The sequence below is a fragment of the Phyllostomus discolor genome, chromosome 1 (genome assembly GCF_004126475.2).
Source record: "Phyllostomus discolor isolate MPI-MPIP mPhyDis1 chromosome 1, mPhyDis1.pri.v3, whole genome shotgun sequence".
Taxonomy (NCBI): Eukaryota; Metazoa; Chordata; class Mammalia; order Chiroptera; family Phyllostomidae; genus Phyllostomus; species Phyllostomus discolor.
This window is the reverse complement of record NC_040903.2, coordinates 130,587,838-130,609,426: the sequence shown is the minus strand read 5'-3', so window position 1 is coordinate 130,609,426 and position 21,589 is coordinate 130,587,838. Positions and strand designations below refer to the sequence as shown.

General features: G+C 40.0%; 1 long non-coding RNA gene across 3 annotated transcripts; it reads left to right on the top strand.

Moving 5' to 3' along the window:
• Positions 1 to 559: 559 nt before the first annotated feature.
• On the top strand, positions 560 to 21,530 carry LOC114493286. 3 transcript variants are annotated; one of them, XR_004903924.1, is made up of 4 exons: positions 560 to 623; positions 10,195 to 10,259; positions 11,364 to 11,446; positions 19,246 to 21,530. It is a non-coding gene; the product is annotated as an uncharacterized LOC114493286 (long non-coding RNA). The 3 variants fall into 3 exon arrangements; XR_003684125.2 differs by lacking the exon at positions 19,246 to 21,530 and adding an exon at positions 11,646 to 14,472; XR_004903923.1 differs by lacking the exon at positions 19,246 to 21,530 and having other exon boundaries at positions 11,364 to 14,472.
• Positions 21,531 to 21,589: the final 59 nt, after the last annotated feature.

Here is a 21,589-nt window from a genome sequence, read left to right as displayed (position 1 = left end):
CTTTGCCTTAGTATATGGAGTAGAAATTTTAAGCCCTTAACCTGTGATTGATTCAAAATCTAGGGGGTAACCACTTCGTTTCCAAATAGTTTATCAGCATGTTCCTCAGTTAGACCCTATTTTATGGTGTCTGTCATCTACTGTTTTATAGCTACTTAGAGTATTTTATTAAACATACTCCCAATCATTGCTATTCCTAATAGCCTACAGATCTAGATTTTTTTCTCTAAAACATTTTCAATGACCATGACCATTAATATTTACCCATAAATGCATTTGTACACAGGCTCAACCGTAGCACATCAGTGAAGAAAAAAAGAGTTGTTAACCAGTTCTTTATTCTAGAATAAATCAAATCAACAAATATTTATTGAGTGTCTACTATGTGCAAATAACCCTGGACTGATCAACTTTTAAAAGCCATCCAACTTTTCACATTGAAAAATCAAAGCATTATCATTTCAAACATTGCAGAAGCTGCCTCCATGTCCTTTTGGTGAGAAAGTCTATGAGGACCATGAAACTACTTGGGGTAAAAAAATACAAGGAAGAGAAAGCAAATTCCCAGACCGAAAAGAGGAGAAAGAATAACCTAAGATACCACCATCGAGAGATCGCATCAAGTATGTATTTGTGTATGTGCCTGTGTGTGAGTGTACAGTATGGATATGTGCATATACTTATGTACACATATACATACAAAAAGAAGAACGAGTGAATCTGAGAAAAAATGGACTGTTAAGGTGACATAAGAGTGGGCATTTACCTTTGAGACCAGAGATTTGCTTTAAAAAGGGCTTAATAGTTCAGCTAGTGCCCAGCCCTGTGGCACTATGAAACCAAAATATATCATGGCATAACAGAAAGATCACTTGACTTGGCACCTCAAGTTCTAAAAACTACCTTGTTCTAAAGTGCATTAGGAGGTGACCTCATCAAGCAATAGATTTATAACAGAAGTGACTTCTACATCATTACTGTAGAAACTTGTTGTACGACCCTAAATAAGAAGCTAATCTGATCATAAATAAGAGAGCGGACTTAAAAGTTCAAGGTTCATAATTGTTATTAGAAACTAAATGAAAACTACCAGTAAGAAACAAAACTTGTGTACGTAATTATACTATATTATGTAATACTATTTTATTACACTGTAATATTTTATACCATACATAATGCTACACTATATTATACTATATATTGTGCTATAATAGTCTAAGTATTTCATTAATCTGTAAAACAGAAAATAATATATTATCTACCACATCAAATAATTAACTGTGTTTCCTTAGTGAGGCGTAAAAGAGCTGCTGGGCTAATTTCGAGCTTTACCAAATAGAATGAATCCTGGCTCATCCTTTGCACAAAAAGTAGGTCTATGTTGGTCACTGAAGATATTGTCATTGGTAATCTCACAGGAGATGTCTGATATCAGTAGTAAAATATTTGTTTAGGAGAAGTAGTTTTTAATATCAATTTTTGCCTCCTATTGGTAGGTTAGGTTTAATTTCTCATGAAAATCAGAGCAGACCCTTTAAATAACCTTTTTAAGCAGTAGCTTTTATCTTTCCTGAAGGGCCTAAAGTTAATGTCTCAATTTTTGTATGGGGAAAAAAGTTGCTGTAGTTCTATTATTCAGAGTTTATACTCCTGTTGTGAAATTGTTGGTTATTAAGATCACTTTAGGGCAAAAATATGTTCTCCTATATCTTTTTAATTATTTAATACTTATAATTTATTTTCAAAGCATATTCTAGTTTCTCTGTTTTTAGTTTTTAGCTTCTAGTTTCTCTAGTTTTTTATTTCTTCTCAGCAAGTCTTTCCCTTCTTTGCAAAACCATACTGTTGGCCCTTGTAGATGCCGTATCATAAGCACTTCCAATGTGTGACTACATTGGTTTGATTTCTTTCATTTACTTTCTTGGTATATTGTAATTAATGTCTTTAGATATATTCTAAATTAAGTTTCACTTGGATTATCCAGATCTAATGCTTATGTTCATGAACAAATATTATCTTCAGAATTGTTTCTTATTTTCGTTTTCCCTTTCCCCTCCTTGTACCAGCATTCCCAGTGCAGAGACCCTCTCACCTAGGGCCTGGTCTGGATTCACCTGCCCCCTTGTGGTGTTCCTCTCAGAATAGTTCATTGATTTCTGAATTTTGGATTTGGGATCACATAGCCTGAGAAGGGAAATCTCGTTACTCTTGTCTAACAGTATAAGTCAGAAAAGTTTCTTCTGTTAGTCACTGACTAACATAAAAAGATGGAAAGAGTTTTCTTGTTATTTTTTTTAATTCAGAGCACAAGAAGGAAATTGAGACCATAAGAAATGGGTATCTTGGAATACATGATGCTTCGTCTAGAATCAATATTAGTGACTTGCAGATTGATAAACTAAAGAGATGTTTCAGAAACTCTCATAAACTTAAAATCAAGTTCTTCTACATCAGTGTCTCCTTTTTTAGTGAGTGGAAGAGGAGGGATGAATACTATTCTATTTTATTTAAATTGTAAATGGATTTTCCATTTTCTTTCTTTCATCAGAATGAATTCATAAATATAAACAATTAAACTTTATATTCTGTATAGTCAGATATGTTTGACATGATTGATAGAAACAGGTGTTTGTTTCACCCTCTCTTTAAAAAGGAACTCCCAGCTGGGAGAGGGGGCAGGGGAATGGGAAGAAAAGTTACAGGGAATAAGAAGCATAATTGGTAGGTACAAAATAGACAGAGGGAGGTAAAGAATAGTATAGGAAATGGAGAAGCCAAAGAACTTATATGTATGTATGACCCATGGACATGAACGAAGTGGGGAGATTGCTGGAGGGAGAGGGGGTACTGGGTGGAGGGGAGTAAAGGAGAAAAAAATGGGACAACTGTAATAGCATAATCAATAAAATACACTTAAAAATAAAAAAAATAAAAAAAGGACTCCTTCACATGCCACAGAACCAAATTTACATCTTCAGTTGAAGTCAGTCGAGTTTGCACATGGAAAATGGACGAGTGTGTTCAGTGGGTGAGCTACCCAGCCACCAATTCAGGGACATTTTGCAAGAATAAGGAATTAATAATTAGGCCTCTAGTTGATAAAGATAAAAGAAAGAAAAAGGCGAGGGGAACACTTTATTTAAATAATTTTTCTTTCTCAGAAGGAATAGGCAGATTAATAAATTATTCTTAACAAGACTCCAGGTAAAATGTTAAAGATCCCTTTTCTGTCTGTAGTCTGTAAATATTTCTAGTGGAAAATATGTCTCTTTCAATGCTCTTCCTTTTCCACCCCTACCCTCCCCCAAAGCCAGATCTGATTGAATAACAGTGATCCTCTGTGGCATTTTAAACATCATGTTACCTCACTGAAGATCTAGAAGGAGAAGCAGTATGCAGGCTGTAATAAAGCTAATTGTCGTCCAACTCCCAAATTTCTAGTACCCACGCTCCTTAGCAGTTTCTCATACATTTGCAACAGTTGACCTACTAACAGGTTCCCAGAAACACAGGTTCAAATTTTGGCAGGCTTACCTCACCTCTTTGTCCTTCCAAAGTACATAAACGCTAAACTGTGTTCACAGTGAGGAAGGGAGAGTCATTTCCAATGAGACTTTTAAAACCAGGACCCTTTCTTGTCCCTACCAAGTTACTGCCATCCTCTCCAAAGGAATAAAGTTTCCTCAGTGTGCCCTTGGCATAATTTCTTCAGCCTGGATTAAACACAGGTGACTGGAAGTCTACCTTATCTCCACGGGGCATTAGTCACTCTATAAAAGTTAAATTTATTATGAAATGTTTTGTTTGTGTTAACATATATCTTCTCTGGGAAGCTGGAAACAAAGGCATGTCCTTTAAGACTCCATATGGGGAAAACACATCCTCCTGTGGAATTTAACCTTAATTTGAACCAAGATCTGTGAAAGAAAAGCACTTTGGTGTATTGTTCCCTTGCTCCACCCATCATCCCCTTATCTAAATGAGGTTACTGTTGCTGCGTGGTTTTTAACTCTTCCCATTCCAAACCCTGCTTTCCTGAGTTAAAAATTTATCTTAGAAGAGAAGTGCGTTAAAATAATTGTGGCAAACAATTATGCTTTGCTTCTAAGGGTAAGTGGTTTTGTGTAATATATTAACTCTGATACCTTTATAAGTAAGTAAATGTAGAGCCAATTTATGTTCATAAATCTTAGTGCTCATTTTGTTGTTTTAACAAATGGTACATTGTAAAGAATATTTAACTTCCTAAAAACTGTATTTCCTGAAAATCTTTCTAAGATTCACTTACTAGGAAACATTGTCATGTATGCATAGTTTATACTTTATTAGAAAAATAATTAGAAGTAAGAAGAGTTTACGTTAGAAACGATGATGAGGTATGTTTGAAAGACCAGTGTTCAACCTGTTTTCCTTCAGTCTGTTGCAGTCTTATAATGTTTTGAATGTATCTAAATCTATAGATGCCCCAACATTTTTTTTAAAACAAAACCAAAAGTTCTATTGCTGCTACCCTCATCATAACAGACCAGTTGTTTATAAGGACCAAGGAAACTATTTCCAAAAACAACTTTTAAGTTGACATTTTAAAAACTACTGCTTATATGAATGCTAAATATTCTTTAATATTGTAACATCTACTAACAAGTTTGTAATTCTCCAACTGAGCTTTCTTTATTGACTTTACATTTGTTGATTATATTAAGAAAAGTCACAAACTAAATTTTAATATAAGCTTTGATATTTATTTACTCTAAAAAGTATGTGTAAACATGATTTTAAAATACATTCAAAATAACTATCTTCAGCATTATTAACTTGAAAAATTCCTAGCAAAAAAAAAATAGAGCAAAACATTTACAGATTCCTTTGGTCACATATTCATTGTCATACAGCATATTTCATTTAAGCTATAATATTGAAATTAGTTTGATAAATGTGATTTTTAGAAATATGAAATGTATAAACAATACATTTAGGACATTTTTCATAACATCAAATCAGGGCATCACTGCTCTCCTCCTCAGCCCCACCCACCCTAACCAGCCTCCATGTGGAAGTCCTCAAAGTTTTAACACTTGTCCAAGAGAAGAATGAAAAGTGTGAACTTTGTAGATGATGGAAAGAAACAATTTGGCAAAAATTGAAATAAAGGAGTAAAAGGGAGAGAAAGAATCAAAGGTAATTCCAAACTATCACATATATGAATTCTGGTAATTCCCAAAACATTTGCAAAATTGGATAAAAGAGAGTAGGTGTGTGCATAAAAATGGAAACAATAGTGGTCTTCACATATTAAATTTTAAAGATGTAAGGATGTGGCAAAACAACCAGAGTAATAAAATACTAAGCATCTTTATTGACGAATGTTACTGAGCATCTTTATTGAGCTAATATTACTAGACAAACTGTTATATAAAATGTTTAAAATTAATTATAGTGTAAATTCCATGTAAAGTATATATTTATATTAATTCTCATTTATCTTTGAATCTCCAGCACTAACTAGAACGTATGAACATAAGAGACATTTAAAAATTTGTTGCTGCCCTAGCTGGTGTATCTCAGTGGATTGAGCTTCGAACCAAGGTGTTGCAGGTTCAATTCCCAGTCAGGGCACATGCCTGGGTTGCAGGCCATGGCCCCCAGCAATTGCACATTGATGTTTCTCTCTCTCTCCCTTTTTCTCTCCCTTCCCTCTCTAAAAATAAATACATAAAATCTAAAAAAATAAATAAAAATTTAAAAATAGCACAATATTTTAAAAAATTGTTGCTAAATCAAAACAGTCCTTGCCCAATGAAATCACAATACCACAGAGTCACAAGAAGTATGCCTAACAGACCGTGGCCATGTGTGAGGGTTAGAGGACAAGAGAATCAGTTGTAAAACATCTAAACTTTATTAATATGTTCATCATTAAATGACTTACAGTATTTACAGTGCAAGTGAAGGTGAAAGTGGTGAACAGAGGAAATGTTTCTATTCTGATTTATTTGGAAGTCTTCAGTATTTTTCTAAAAGTGTATCTAGATGACAGAATTGAGAGAGATAATAGAGGGGGTTTTATGGTTTGCATTTGCCAGTAATGCAAGTAACACCATACCAAGAGCTGAGGACCCAAAGTTGAATAAGATACAGTTAGTGACCTCATGAAAATCACAGTCCAGAGGGAACAATGTAACCATAAATAATTTTAATACAGTAGGATGGGTACTGTAATAGAAATAGGCTCAGAATGCTTTGGCAGAGCAGGTGAAAGGGCATCTTGCCCTTTCTTTGAGATTAAGGAAGGCTACCCAGAGGAGATGGTGTTTGAGCTAAGTGCCATTGGGATTGGCAATTAAGGAGTCCATGGTGACTTTAATGAAAGTAGTTCCTCCTGTAATGAGAGACAAAATCCAGATTGCAGGGAATTAAGAAGTGAATGAAAAATGGAGAGAGTGAATATAGGCTACTTTTCCCTGGAAATTTTCTGCTAACTCTTCTTACTTGCTGCCTTAGAAAAAAATTTAATAAGGAATATCACATTTCATAGCATAATTAAGTCTAATGATAGCCATGGATTTTTTTCTGTGTTAGTGAAGAAATTGCATTCCACTTGTGCAAGTTCAATAACATGAATCCTTCCAGCAAGAGTCTTAGCACTTGAAGGAGGGTTAGAGCTATACTTTGCATTATAAATATCTTTGATCCTGAATTCTTCTGTTTTTTCCTTTCTGTTCTGGAGCCCCACAGTCTCAGTTGCCAAGTGTATGTCCCAAGGAAGCTTTCTCTTTCCTTCCTTTTTTTCATCTTTTTCATAATTCTCTTTATACCTCTAACCATGTATCCTCAAATGATTCAAATATTTTCTTATCCATAGCTTATCTCTCTAATGCTAAATGTGACCTAGTGAATAACCTCCAAACTCCTTAGAGCATGCAAGGCCCTCCGGGTTTTTCCACCAGTCTACTTTAGCAGCTTTGTCTTCCCCAGGCCTCCTCTTCATGCCTCAGCTTTCCCTTTCCCTCCAGGCACCCCGAACCTCCAGACTCCCATTTCCTGACAGGAACCTCCCCCTGGGACTGCCCAGCCCTGCTATCTCATATCTAGACGTAGCTGACATTTATGGTCTTACTCAGTTGTCATATTCTGACATAAAAGCCTTTTCTGATCTTCCAACATGCAACTTTTTTCTTAACTCTTGGTATTTATATGTGCCTTTCTGTGCCCTTCATTCATTTATTTATTAATTCATTCAACAAACTTTATTGAGCACCTTCTATGCACCGGCAACTAAAATGGCCATTTTCTACCTTTTCCCCTACAGTTGAATAACTGTTTTGTCTCATCACCCCGTTCAGACTATACATTCTTTGAGATAAGAATTATCTAATATAGCTGTGTAAGTGTCTATAAGAATGGTGTACATATAGTAATTGTTCAACAAATGTATTTATGATATTAATGAATAAATTAATCTCAAGTGAAATTTCAAAAAGACAAAGATAGTACCCAAATCTTTTCTCCTTCCTGCCATATATTTCTCTCCTACCATTATTTGCAAGAATAGTATCTGTCAGTTCTTCAGCTTCACTGTCTTAAAATAACATTTAAAAGTAAATAAATGGTATTTGGCTTCATTGTTTATTCTCTTAGTCTTCAACTCTATCCATTCCACTGAAAGAAACCACAAGTTATAGGATTAATCAAATCCTTCTACTTTACCTCCATTACTGCCTCCCTTAGCTGGTGACCATACTCCAACTTCCTTCTTAAAGGGGTCACTCAAGTCCAGTCACTTCCTTCTTTTAATCCATCCTCCATGAGTTAGTTTTGAACATATATAAATTCAGATTATATTCCCAAACAGTATAAACTTCAGTAGGAATTGAGTACACTGATCCGTATTCTAAATTGAAGGTTTGCCCTTCATAATGATGTTAATCTGTGTTCTTCTGCCCTTCAGGTAAAATAAACACACTAGATTAAATAGTACCAAGGTATGCAACTCTTCTGGAAGTATAGCATATACTTTACTGGTGATCTTTACTGACTAGTCAACCAAAATTTACAGAAAATTAAATGCTACCATCATGTGAACTCACATATATGCCAAACCATAAAATATACATAGGAGAGTGAATCTAAGAGTTGAACCTCAGTTTCTACTGTTTTTTTTTTATACATAATATCTGGCATTTAAGTTTTTAAAGGGAAGAAAAAAGACCCATGTGAAAATTTAATATCGTCAATAGAACCAGACCTCAAGATAACCTAGATTTATCAGATAATTAGGATTATCAGAGACTTTAAAAAAAGGAAAAAGAATAAAATGACATTAATTTCAAAAGTGACAATGATACTGTCAAACTTCTCAGAAAAAAGAGAAAATCAGAATATAATGAAATAAGCCCTGGCTGCCATAGCTTAGTGGATTGAGCACAGGCTGCAAACCAAAGCATCGCAGGTTTGATTCCCAGTCAGGGCACAAGTCTAGGATGCAGGCCATGGCCCCCAGCAACCGCACATTGATGTTTCTCTCTCTCTCTTTCTCCCTCCCTTCTCTCTCTAAAAATAAATAAATAAAATATTTAAAAAAAGAACACAAAGAAAAAAGAATACAATGAAATAGCATCTTTAAAGTGCTGAAAGTAAAAAAAAAAATTAAAAACCTACATTGAAATGCCAGAGAGAGAGAGAGAATATCACAAAATAAGAACTCCACTAAGTGAAATCCTAAAGGGAGTTGATTAGGCCAATGGAAAGTGACACAGATGGAATCAAGGTGATGTGAGAAAGAATGAGAGCACCAAAAACAGGTAAATGTGTAAGATGAGGCAAATGAATATTGACTATTTAAATAAAGCATGACCTGGACACAAATGTTTATCTAAGTGGTCATCTAGTCTACACTTGAATGTTCAGTGTTGATAAGCTCACTATTTCCTGAGGTACCCTACTCTATCTGCACTGTGCTACAAATGTCTTTATAATGTGTTGTAATCTGTAATCCTCTCAAACTTCTTCCTTCTGGCCCTCATTCTCCCATAATAAATAATCTAATTTCTCTAACACAGGCTTGAAATAACTATGTGTTATAACTGTGTCCAGTGGTTTGGGGGAGGGCTCAAGACAGTCGGGCTTTGAATTGGATGCTGTGAGGGTAATTCTATGATTGTGCATTTTAAGTAATCTTATCTAGGAGGGAAGACTAGAACACAGCTAAAGCTATAATTTGTAAAGAAGCAACAGTTACAAGTATTAGCTCGGCTTTAATTTGCTAATAGGATTAACTACTATTTTTGTGGTTTGCAGTGACTTTGTTTTTATTTGTGCTTAGGCAAAGTGGTCTTCTTTTTGTCTCATTTCTCTATGGTTATGGAATGGCCTTATCTATTGTTGGAGTTCAGTGAAATTGTTTACGTTTGACAGAACACCTAGGCCTAACTATGAGGGCCAGATGAACTCCCGAAAACACTATGGCCTTGCTGGAGGTGTTGAGCCAGTTCCCAAGTGCGAGGGACTGGTTTTTCTCTCTCAGGCCATGGACTTAGTCTTGGGGAACTATAGTGGGGGTTGGAATAGACAGGGCAGACAGTTATAAAGATAGAATAGTCCAGAGGAGGTGGAAGATGATGATAGGTATGTGCCAAGGGGTCTCTGGTGGGAAAGTGTTCAACATTGGTAAGAATATTGAGAAATGTTAAGACTGTTTGAGACTCAGAGGAAAAACACCATTGAATCAAGGCATCACTGATAATCTTCCAGAAAGAAGTTTAAGGGACCACAGGTCAGATTGCAAGGCTGTGGAGAAGTAGAGACTGTGGGTGGAGATGGCTCATGTAAAAAGTTTGCAGTGAAAAGGAGAGCAAGGGAAGGTTAACTAGAAGATTTTGTGAAACCCATTTAAGGAGGGGTTTTCCCCTAAAATAGAGATTACCATTATATGTTTGAAGCTGAGAAGAAGGAGCCAGTGGATATAAGAAACAATAAAGACACTAGTAAAGCAGTGAAAACAGAAAAAAAAAAAGTCTGGGACCAAGAACTTTGGTGGGTGGGTATGTTTGTCCTGGAGAGGGAGCAGGAGCCGTGGTCCTCCCGGACCCAGCAGAGGGGGTATTGACACAGAGAGAAATGTGGAGTTGGAATGTGGGGTGGATGAGGGAATGGATAACAGGTGAAACCTCATCTTTTCTTTTCCCTCTTTTTCAGGGATATTAGAAGCAAGATCATCTGCCAAGGTTTGGGAGAAAAGGAGATGAAAGAGCCTGGAGAAGGTGTGTCTTTTGCTAAGAAGTTGTTTAGTGAATCAACAAAGATGCTGTTTTCTATTAAGTCATCCATTTTATAAAAGAAAACACTGCAACTGTTGCTGTATTTTGTGGATTTATGGAGGAGGACTTAGTAGTAAGAACCCTTTTATTCTCAGAAAATATAGAATGGGTTGCCATCTTTTTATATGAGTGATACAAACCAAACCTTTTCTTGGGGTACTACTCATGCTAGATTAAATATTATTTGATACAAATAAATTGTAACTTTTTATTTTGGTTTTTGGACTGTGTCTCCCAAAGGAAAACACCTTGCTATTTTTAAAAGCTAAATAGAACATCAACCAGAGAAAATAGCCATCAGAAGAATGAATTCCATAGTTTCTAGAGCAAAGACAATTAACATTAACATTTCCACTCACAGTCATAAAAATGGCCCTACCCCTCCCATGTGAAGTCCCGGTTTCTGTGTATCTAAACAACTAGGTGCCCCTCACTCGGGCGTTAGGTGTGATTGAGAGATAACTTACTCACAGGCCGGCAGCAGCTTCTGTGCACGCAGCAGCCCATGCTCTTGTGAGCATCAAAAGGAGATGAAGCCTGATTAACCATTTTGAAATCTATCGGATGAGGAGAAGTCCTTACAAAACAACTTTTATACGCTTTAATTAAAAACGTGTTCTGGCAGCTCAGAGCTGAATGGGCTTCAGGGGGAGCAGGGCTGAGCGCGTTGCTATGACGACACCAAATCTTTTCACGCCTGGCCCTTCCTCAGCACACTCTGTCTAGTTCTGTAGAGCCAGTAATTGCCTCCATCCCATCTCATTCCCTCAATCCCTCGGTCCATACGTCTATATAAATCCCAATACTTTCTGCTTTTTCTGCTATGGTACCTCCCCACCCCCATCTTTTCATCCCTTGCATTCCCCCATCTCTGGTTTGCTGTTTCTTTTGAAAACACATTTATTCCTTGAGTCAAAAACACACACTCACAAAGTTACAGCATGATAGTTGTTATTTGTTACTCCTCACGATAAAATAATAAATCCATTTTTAGGGGCATTTAGTGTAATCAAGAATGATTTTTGTGATACACTTTTTATTTTTCAGGTTAAACACTGACTACTACATCACCCTTTCTGTTGCTGAAGATAAGGCTAAAATAAAAAGGGCTATGTTTTACTTTATGAAAGGTAACTTATGCTTGTTAAAATCTCAGGTTATTCCACTAACAGTAACTTCTGGTAACAATTGTAAGTGAACACTAACACTTTAAAAGATGTTTAAAAATGCAGACCTCAGTTTATTTAAGAAGACTCTTTGAACATTTTAAAAGTTCTACTCATGCAGAGATTTAAATAAAACCCAGAACTTTCACTTGCTATGCCATAGGAAACAAGAATTGGGTAGAACTTGCCTGTCTCCAAACCCAGCCACCAACTGGTTAGAGGCTGACATCTTCGCAACTTTGTTTTCAGTGCATTTACATGGACTATTATAATATTATTACTCAACCTCTGAACATTACTGTTTGAGTCACCAGAGGCCTTACAACCTTTCATTTTGATTACAGTTTCGTTCTTCCGTCCCCAGTTCTGTTTGATAAGATGGGATAAGTGAGTGGAATGCAGTGGAGATGATGTCTCATTTGTACTCCCAATTTAACTCAAAACCTGCTCCTACTATGATTATGCTTTCAAAGTGAATTATCTGTCAGATTGTTCAGCATTCCCTCTAACGGCCTGGCTCAGTGGAGATGGATGTAGTCTGCAGTGTCGCTCCTTGGCACAGTGCGGCCCAGGTGTTGCTGCACAGAGAAAGGCGAGTCCTCAGGAGCCCAGAGTCTGGCTTTGAGCCTGAGACTCCATCATAATGCAGGTGTGGAGCCTCAGCTTCTGCACCTATGGAACTGAAATTTAAAAGTTTAACTTTTCTTTAAAAGTTTTATGATGAATTTCCTTAGCCTCTTTACTATATTAAACTCCAACATAGCAGATTTCTGATAGGCCACATGTAAATCTGTGAGCCACAAGTTACCAAATACTCTAAACTCTCTCCTGTATGAGGAACAGTATTTTTTTTTTAATGAACCAACCCCCAGGTTGCTTTCTCAATTCCATTCTTATAATAACGACATCATATTTTAGGAAGCCACAGTTCTTGGACTTCTTACCATGGTCATGTTTAAAAGGTGAGGAGGCTGCCTGACCTGGCACTTGAATAACATTTCGCAAATAGACCAAGCCTCTTATTTATAATGTTGTTGTAATTCAAAGAAACTGTTGGTTGTAACTTTATTTTTCCCTCTTAGTGTTAAATATATAAAGCCAAATGCTTGTACGTGATAGAAGTGTTTTCCCACCTGGGGCACTTTATTCAGATCAGTCTTATGTGGGAACTGAAGAAAGTAAATGTGTATAGATTGGCTAAATAAATAGAGAAACAGGCATTCAGACGTATGAAACAGGGTTGAGACCTAATAAAAATGGACCCTCAAAGAGGCATACTTAAAATGTAAGTGGATTTTACATAAATATCAGAGAAAATATTCTGTTGGCAAAATATTTTGTCCTGTGAATGTGGTGCTTCTCCATTATATGGATAAAGTCAAGAAGTGGGAGTCCTTCAATTCTTGACATTTAAATGTATCCTGGACCTGGCTTGAGAAAACTCCAAGGGGAGTAATCTTGCAGGTGAGTGGACTAGAAAACATAATAAATCTTTTCCATCACCATATTGCATGTATGGTCCCATGATTCAGTTAACCTCGAGGCTTAAGGGGTATTACTTTTAGTAACATTGAATTCTCATTTCTACTGGAATGTTTTCGGTTTTCTTCCCTCCAAATTTTGTTTCTTGGCCAAAAACATCTACATGAACATTGTGGTATCGTGTATTTAGTAACTCATCCGTTCTGCTAATCAGAAGTCATGTAATCCTGTGTGTGTGCTTGAGCACTAGACAGTTGTTTATGTGATAAACCACAGGACTGTCCATGGGTCTGTGGTCTGGTGGCTATATGTCAGAATTAAAGCCTTTTGTTGGTTGTTTTGAACATATTGTTATTCATGGAATGGTTTTTACACTGAGTCCAGAATGTGGTTACTCTAAAGTCTTCACAATAATCATAAAAAATAATTCCCAAGTAGCTATACCTACCTAGAACTTAGTTATGGTCATGCCTGTTGTATTACTCTTCAAATTGTTAATCTTTAAAATATAAACCACTGCCATCTTCTCCCCATGTAAGCACCTTTCACTCCCCAGTATTCCTAAATGTATGACAACAAAAAGGCAAAGACAGCCCAGCAGCCCCCCAGCCCCCCAGGTGTAGAACTGTGTCACATTGAGGACAAAGACTAAAACTCCACTTGATATTGCACAAGGGATTTTATAAAAGGTGACCAAAGTAACACCACACTGTAAACATACTGGTCACCAAGATTTACACCTATTCTTTAGTAAGTTAATAAAAAGTGGTGCAAGTGTCCAGAAGTCACTTATTCTTTGATAACATATACTAAGTATTTGGAGTTTGAGAACTCATGTAAGAATAGCATTACCTATAGAGTCCTCTGTTAGAGAATCAGAACATCTGCAAGGTAAAGGTTTTACATCTTTTTGGATGTAAATGAAAACCATAAAGATCTCATAAAAGTAAACATATAATGTTTTAATGTAAGTTATATTCAGGATACTATTTTTGTCTAAGTTAAAAAAAAGGGGGGGGAGCAAAAGGAAAGGAGAAAGAACTGAAATATTCTCTTTAATCTTATCTATCACAACAGAATTCATTTCTCTTCTCCCTTCCCCAAGTGCCTAGGCCCCAAAATTGAAGGGATTGGTCAGAGTTCCATGGGCTGAATTGTAAATCTACTGATGCTAAAGGGAATTAAATAACTAAATTCTTGTAGCTCCTGATGAGAAAACACCTAACAGAAAGTCTTAAGTCTGACACACTTTTCTTGGTTTACGCCAAATCAGCAGATCATGCAATTTGTTGCTTTCGCGGACTAAGCATAGGCGCGCACACCCCTCTCCTGTACTTGTGCCGGCTCTAATTCCCTAAAGAGAAAGCTGGAGAGTAGTAGATCACTTGAAGGTTGGGATAGTCCTGATTAATTGGCAGGAACGACTAAATCCTAATCCAGGGTTACTAACATTGAGCATTCTGTAAGTGTTCTTGCAAAAAAAAAAAGAAAAAGAAAAAGAAAAGAAAAGAAAGAAAAAAGAAGTACTTTAAATTCTGTTTATTACTTTTCTTTATTTGACTGAAATAAAGTTGCAATACATACTGTTTTCAGTAATAGGTGAGGAGGGAAGGTTGGGAGGTATGCCCAGTAATAAAATGACAAACTTGTACTGCGATATTTTAGACACCAAACTATCTATAGAGAAGTGTTCTTTGATCATGATTCCTAGAGACTCTCCTCTCCCTCTCTCTCTCTCCCTCTCTCTCTCTCTCTCTCTCTCTCTCTCTCTCTCTCTCTCTCTCTCTCTCTCTCACACACACACACACACACACACACACACACACACGCTCGCGCCAAGATGAAGGCACGTGATAGTGCTGGCTGAAGCCTCTGTGCACTCAGGATAGCAGAGAAGCAGTGGGCTGGCGGTGGCAGAAAGGGCAAGGATGGCAGTGGGGCTGCGGAGGAGGCGCTCACGTGGAGGTCGCGGTGCCGGCGGTCTCCACCCAGCCGGAAGCGAAGGAGGCCGTCCTACCCTCCGGGCGGGCGCGGGAACCTGCGATTCCGTGTCCGTACGAAGGACGTGGCTCCCGGGCCGTCCTGGCCCAGGATCCCGGAGCACCGTTCCGCTACCAGAGTCGATGGGTGGCGTCAAAGCTAGTGGGGATGGCTTGATCAGAGTGGGCAGAGTGGGCTCCAGGGCAGGGACGACTTAAAGTCCCGTTGATCAGTGCTGGGTTGCGAGTGAAGCTGGCTCCGAGCCCCGGGCGCAGGGGTGGGGCGGCGCGGCGGCGTGTGCAGAGCTCTCCGCGCCCCGCCAGCGGCGCGGGGTGGCCTTTGCAGCCGGCGCGCCCGAGGCCCCTGGGAAGGCTCGGCAGCTGGATGCTGGCACAGGGGAAAGTAAACGCCAGCCCTCGGGGCAGTCCTTGGGGAACAGTTGCAAAGCGAGACGGGAAGAATAAGTCAAATCAGAGTCGCCCAGCCCTCCCTGCGCTGCGTCCGCGGGCGAGGTTGCCCGCCCTGTAGCCTCCACCCGGGCCCGCGCCCCCCGGACGCAGGGAGCTCCAGCCCGGGCAGGCCGGCCGAGGCCGCGCCCCCGCGCAGGTCCTAGGAGCTCGCCGCGCTCGCCCGCCAGCCCCGCCCGGCCGGGCCCCTCGGGCGGGAGAGAGCCCAGCTTTGCTCTTTTCGTTGGCCAAGCACAATTGTGTTATTGGAGATAATGAATTCAATCCCCATCAAAGGGCATTAGGCTCGCCCGGGTCCTGAGTTGCTGATGCCTTAAAAAAAAAAAAAAAATACTGGAATGAAAGGCTGAAGAGGGGAAAAAAAATCTGTGGGGGAGCCTTTCCCCTGATCGCCGCTTTTGAAGTGAAGGGGCCCGAGCATTGTTGTTCACCTCACGGCCCATAAGGCTGAGGGAAGCCTGGGCTTTTGATGGGCTGAGAACTGACTCCGCGAGGAGCGCCGAGTCCGGCAGCGCGGCCCGCGGGCAGCATGCGTCTCGGGCCTCCGGGGCACCCTCTGGCGGGCGGGGCCGCGGACCTGGCCAGGAGGGACTCGGCCCTACACTCGGCCTCGGAGGCCGGGGCGGGAGAAAAGCTCTCACCTGGAGACGCCATTCCCGGAACCCCAGGCCTCCACCCTGAGGTCGCGGTTCCTGGCGCCCACTTCGTGGTGTAGCGCAGGGGTTGCATCTGTGATTAATCGTTTAAGGCCCCAGACTGGGTGGCCAGACTGTCCTTTGGAGGTGAGGGTGAAGAAGGCAGGGATCTCGTTGAGCACATCAGGCAGGGGTGGTTGGAAGTTCGTTTTTAACCGCTGGGACCCAGCACCTACGGTGGTTGGCTTAGCTAGAGTTTGGTGGGTCTCAGTAGGTGCACGGCAGAGAGGGACACCTGTGACTCCTTACCGCCGTGCAGCTGGGCCCTCTGGCGAGGGCAGGGGCCGCAGGGAGAGAGAGAGAGCCAGCAGGGCAGTTTCTCCAGCATGGGCGGCGGCCGGCCTCGCAGTTCTGGACCCAGGACCGGACGTTAGCACCAGATCACATTTTCTAAAAACTTGTTGCAGGCATTTAAATTTGCTTTCAGGGCCTGCAACATGAACTTTCCTCACCTCCACTCTCATCCCGCGCTCCCCACCCCCACCCTCTGAACTCTTTTGGCCCAAAGGTCGGCGACTAGAGAGCTAGCTGTTGGGTTCCCTTCCCACCCTCCCCTGTCTCCAACCCCCTCCATCCCTCCTCAAAGAATCCAGGTTATCCGCCCCATTAATACATTAGCCAGGCATAACACAAAGGAAGCGTGTCAGCAGAAGGCGTTGTGAGAGAAGCGAGGGAACCTGGACGGTGCCCTGTGTTGCAACAGGGCTCGTTGCTGTCGGAGCTCGAGAGTCTGCCTCCACCTTGGAAAAAGCGGCACAGAGCACTGAGGGAGTTGGCTCTCGGGACTGAGCAGCTGTTGGGCTAGGCGTTTGTAGCTGGGCTATGGGAGTGAAGTCCAAGGCTCCCAGGTGGGACCCAGAACGGGGAGAATATTACAAAACAGTCCCAGTCACCTGAATCGCGCAAAGAAAATCAGTTCTCCAGTATTTCACTCGGCAGGAGCCACTTTCTTCCCTGGTGCAAAATGGATAGGTCCTTAAAAGTAAATATGTAAACGAAACAAAGCACCACAAAGCCCCTTACATTCTTCTTCTTAAGTACTTTATGTTTTAAAAGAACTCAGATAAGAGGGAGAGAGATAAATAGATATGACCTGGGACGTGATTAGACAAGTAAAGGAGTAACTACAATTTCATGGGACAGGGGGAAAAAACTAAGGTTTGCAGTTGAATGCTTTGTTTCCTAATTCAAGACAATGATTTGGGGGGGTATTTTCAGGTTGTTTTTCTTTGCTTCAGGGTTTTTTAAAAAAGCCTCTGTTGTATAATCTGTTGAAGAGTAGTTGAAGAGAGAACTAGAAAGTCAACCCAAAGCAACCTTACGTTTAGAGAGCTGAGTCAGGCCCGCCATGGCACTGGCCAGGTTCTGAACTTGATCTTGGTGTGACTTGACCAGCATCCCAACTGTTTTCTTAGATCTTCAAGCACTTATTCTACTTAAGCCCTTTCCTTCCCGGATATTGAGGGAGAATATTCTGCTTTTATACCTCAAGTTGACTGGAACATAGAGAACCCCCCAAATATTAAGAAGTGGCATTTCAAAGGAGGGATGCTCCTTGCTTTTCCAGGGCTGCAGAGGTGAGCTCAGGTTCACCATGAGCTTTCCTTTTACACTGTGTAGTCACAGCTGACATAAATGGAGAAATGAGGAAGTTAGAAAATATAAGGTAGCAAGTGAGGATTTCCCCCTTGTCAGATTTAAGATCTCTCTGTAGTAGGAAAATGAATGTTTTTCAAGTTAAAATTGAACTGCCTGGGTATTTTCCAACCCCCTATTACTTGCTAGAATGATAGCTGGAGGGATAAAAGAAAAAAAGAAAGAAAGGTGAGGGCTGCAGTCTTCACTGTCCAAAGTTCAATGAACCAAGCTCCAGTTGGGAACCAAAAACAGAAAAACTAGTGGAACCATTATGGCCTCAAACTTAACTATCTGTAAGGGGGGAAAAACAATATTTAAGGTAATCTACTATTAAATGTTATTTGGATACATCAAATAGGATCATCAGTAGACAATAAAACTTGCATAAATGGCTACTTTAAGAAAACCTTGTATCTCCTCAAATGGATTCTGTTTCTAAGTAGAAATGTTAAGTTGTTTCACTTTATTACATTCTTACTCTGATGAGTTTCTATTGGTGCTAATGATTCTTCCTATTGGGGAAAATATTATTTCTAAATTTCAGCATAATTTAATCACATATTTAACCTGATAGCCTACAAATAATCACCTTTTGCACATAATTATCTTGAAGTAATTAAACCTTATCTTAACTCCATTTAGTTGCAAAACATTTTACTACAATTCAAATAAACGATTAAAAATTAGTTTTGAAAATATTTTTTACAGATGTAGTAAACATCTAGTAACTTAAGCAATTTTATTTTTTAACAAGTTTTTCTTCTTGACATATCACATTAAAATGCATTATAGCTAAATGTTCTACAATAATACTTCTAAATCAACAGAAAACCAATTGATCTTGAGGAAAGGTTAATTAATTTGGGCTACAGGTCTCCCTATTTTGGTCAGCATCAAAAGGCATTTGTATAGATTGAAGAAGTGTTTTTTTTTTTGTAAAGAAACTTAATGAGTATTTTTGTGGAATTGAGATCAATTTTTTTTTAGTACCAAAACAATGAAGTAAATTTTTGTCACTCCAGGAATACTTTTGTGCTATAGCTCATTCGTTTCTGTTAGACTCCTGAAGAAAAGTAATGTTTTTTTTTATATTTCAGTGAAATCAGTTGGTTATCTAGCCTGCAGAAAATGAAAACAGAAGAACTTTAATAGGATTTTGTTTGTTTAATCCCTACTCCCATAATAATTCCCACCAGTTTATTCTATGAGGGGATTACAAAGAGACAATGTAAATTAAATTTCATCCCTGATTTAAACACTGTATTAGCCATCAAGTAAAAACCAGACTGAGCTGCTTTGTACAGGGGAACTCTGCTAAGTTGTGTAGTTTCTGCTAAATAGAACTGGTGAGCCTTTCTTCTTCCTCATCTATGTTTAGGTGTCTTCTCATTTTATCAATTTAAAACATATTTCAAGCCTGGAACAAGGTGAAAGTAACATTTGAAGTTTCTTCCTCGGCCCTATACTTACTCCCCAAACATTTTCCTTTTTTTTCTAAAAGTGTTTGCTCTGTGGCGTTGTCAGAGGATCGGAGGGCCTCGTGAGCTTTGCACTTGGGTGTGTTGCAAGCTTTTCCTTTCCTCTCCCTCCCACCTCCTCCGGAGACCCCTCCCCCACTTCGGACGAAATTCCTAAATAAAGCGAGCCCGGTGGACCCAGCCAGCGGTCAGCATCCCCACCCCGGCCCTGGGCTGCAGTAGCTTCAGAGGTGAAGACATTTAGAAACACGCGGAGAGAAAATGGGGAGGGATCGCGGGAAGGCGGAGTGCCCGGGGAAGGCTCCAGCGCTCCCCCGGTACCTGCTCTGTTTCCCTCTGGCCCCCAGGATTGGCGCCCCGGCCCCTGGCGTCCCGGCGGTTGTGTGTCTGGGTTTCCGAGCGAAGGATTACGCAGCGGGAGCCGCCGGGGCTACGAGGGCGTTGGGGCCGCAGGAGCCGTGCCGAGGTGCCTGGCTTTCTTTGTTGACTTTTAGGTCTTGGGCTGAACAGATTTATTCTCCAGGAGGGGGAAATGCCCAAACAGTGAAGAACTAACTGCACTTGTCACCTCGAGATGCTCGTGGTCCTACGCTGCCCCCACCCCCTTCCCCGGCAACCTGCCGCCCGGCCCCCAACCCGCCCGAGCGCGAACGCGCGGGGCCAGCTCCCGGCGCCCAGAGGCGGCTGAGCGCGCGGAAGATGCCCACGGGGTGTGTTACTGTCCACAGCTGGCAGAAAAACGCGGCAGAGGCCCGCGAGGCGAGACCTGCTCCCCGTGACCCACCTTTCTAGTTTCTCAGGAGGGTCCCCCAAACGGCTTCAGACCGTAAGCCCGAGGCTTCTCGTCCCCGAAAACCCAGGAAAAGTTTTTGCAGAGTTAAGAGAAGGAGACGAGAACTAAGGCCCCCTTAAGCCTGGTGGGTGAGGGCAAACGTGATATTGCTAATGCATTAGAGAGAGGGAAGGGGACGCTGCGGAGGGGGACGCGGGGAAGACAACTCTGAATCCGTGCGACCGGGTGCAAGGCCTAGGCCCAAGCTCATGCCTTGTATTACATGAAGAATTCGAATTTGCCAACGTTTCTTTACCTGCTATCTAAATATAAATAACTGTTGGAATTGGAACCTTTTTCCTTTTTGGAACTTTAATATCCTTCCCCGGCCTCCGAATCAGGTTTTAAAATTACTCGGCCAGTACTTTTCCTCTCCTTTCATTAGCTGAAGTGAGAGCTGGGATTTGAGATTTCTGGATTTTTCTCAAGTGCTACATGGCACCCCTTCTCTCATCTGGGGAGGCAATTACGCGATAATTAAGGGACTCACACGGTTCTTTTTATCTTGTCCTCAGTGTGGAGTGCAGCGATCAAAGTAAAGGCTGTCCAAGTTCAAGCCCTGGTGAGGATGGAGTTCATACACAAGGGCTCAGGCAGGCCAGCCTCTGCTTGGGCTGTGTTGTTATTGTTGATGTCAATCCTAACAAGACTTACAAAGAAATAGGTGGACTGGAAAGTGAGCCTACTATCAAAGGAGATTAATGATTTTGTGATCTCGAGCAACTGTAGGAGTGTAAAGTTGCATTTAAAAGCTTCTTAGAAGGCAAACAAATCATCAGCCTTAAGTTCTCTGGAACAATATTTTTAGAAACAATATTTTAAAAATATCTTCACACAACACAAAATAGCAGCTATGGAAATGTTCTGATGGTACAAAGGTTCCCCGGCAGGAGTGGATTAACTCGCCTCCTCTGTCCCTTCCAAAGCTACCATGATGGTTAAGTTTTGTTTCTCTTTTAATGCAAAGAGGGTTCATGATTCTCTATTGCAGACAACTTAATTTTAACAGCCACATCTAATATTTTAGTCTCACTTAAATACTTCTCAGGTAAAGAAAAATGATATATTGGGAAAGACAGAAAAGGAGTTAAATTAATAGTATTAAATTTCACTGCGGAAAGGCTAAAAAAGAAACATAGAAGGCTTAAGTCCATGTCAAAAATTGAGGTAAACATTACTGGAAATAAAGAATCATAAAAATCTCAATTACTGGGATATTAAGTCAACTTATCTATCCACTTTTATTGAATTTTTTAACCTTTTTACTACATATAATAAACAAACAATTTTGTTTTATTTTCCTTTTTGTCATTTATATTCAGTGCCAGGCATTGAAAAATATCATATTCAGAATATCTATTTTGGATTTAATTAAGGAAAATAACAAAAATCTTTTTTTGTTAACATTTGATTTATTTAAAGTCCTTAACTGCAAATGATCAAGAACATACTCCACACCTTAAAATTTATTATTTTCGGTATTTAAATCAAAATATTTTAATTACAATCACATTGATAAAATTAACATTTTAATT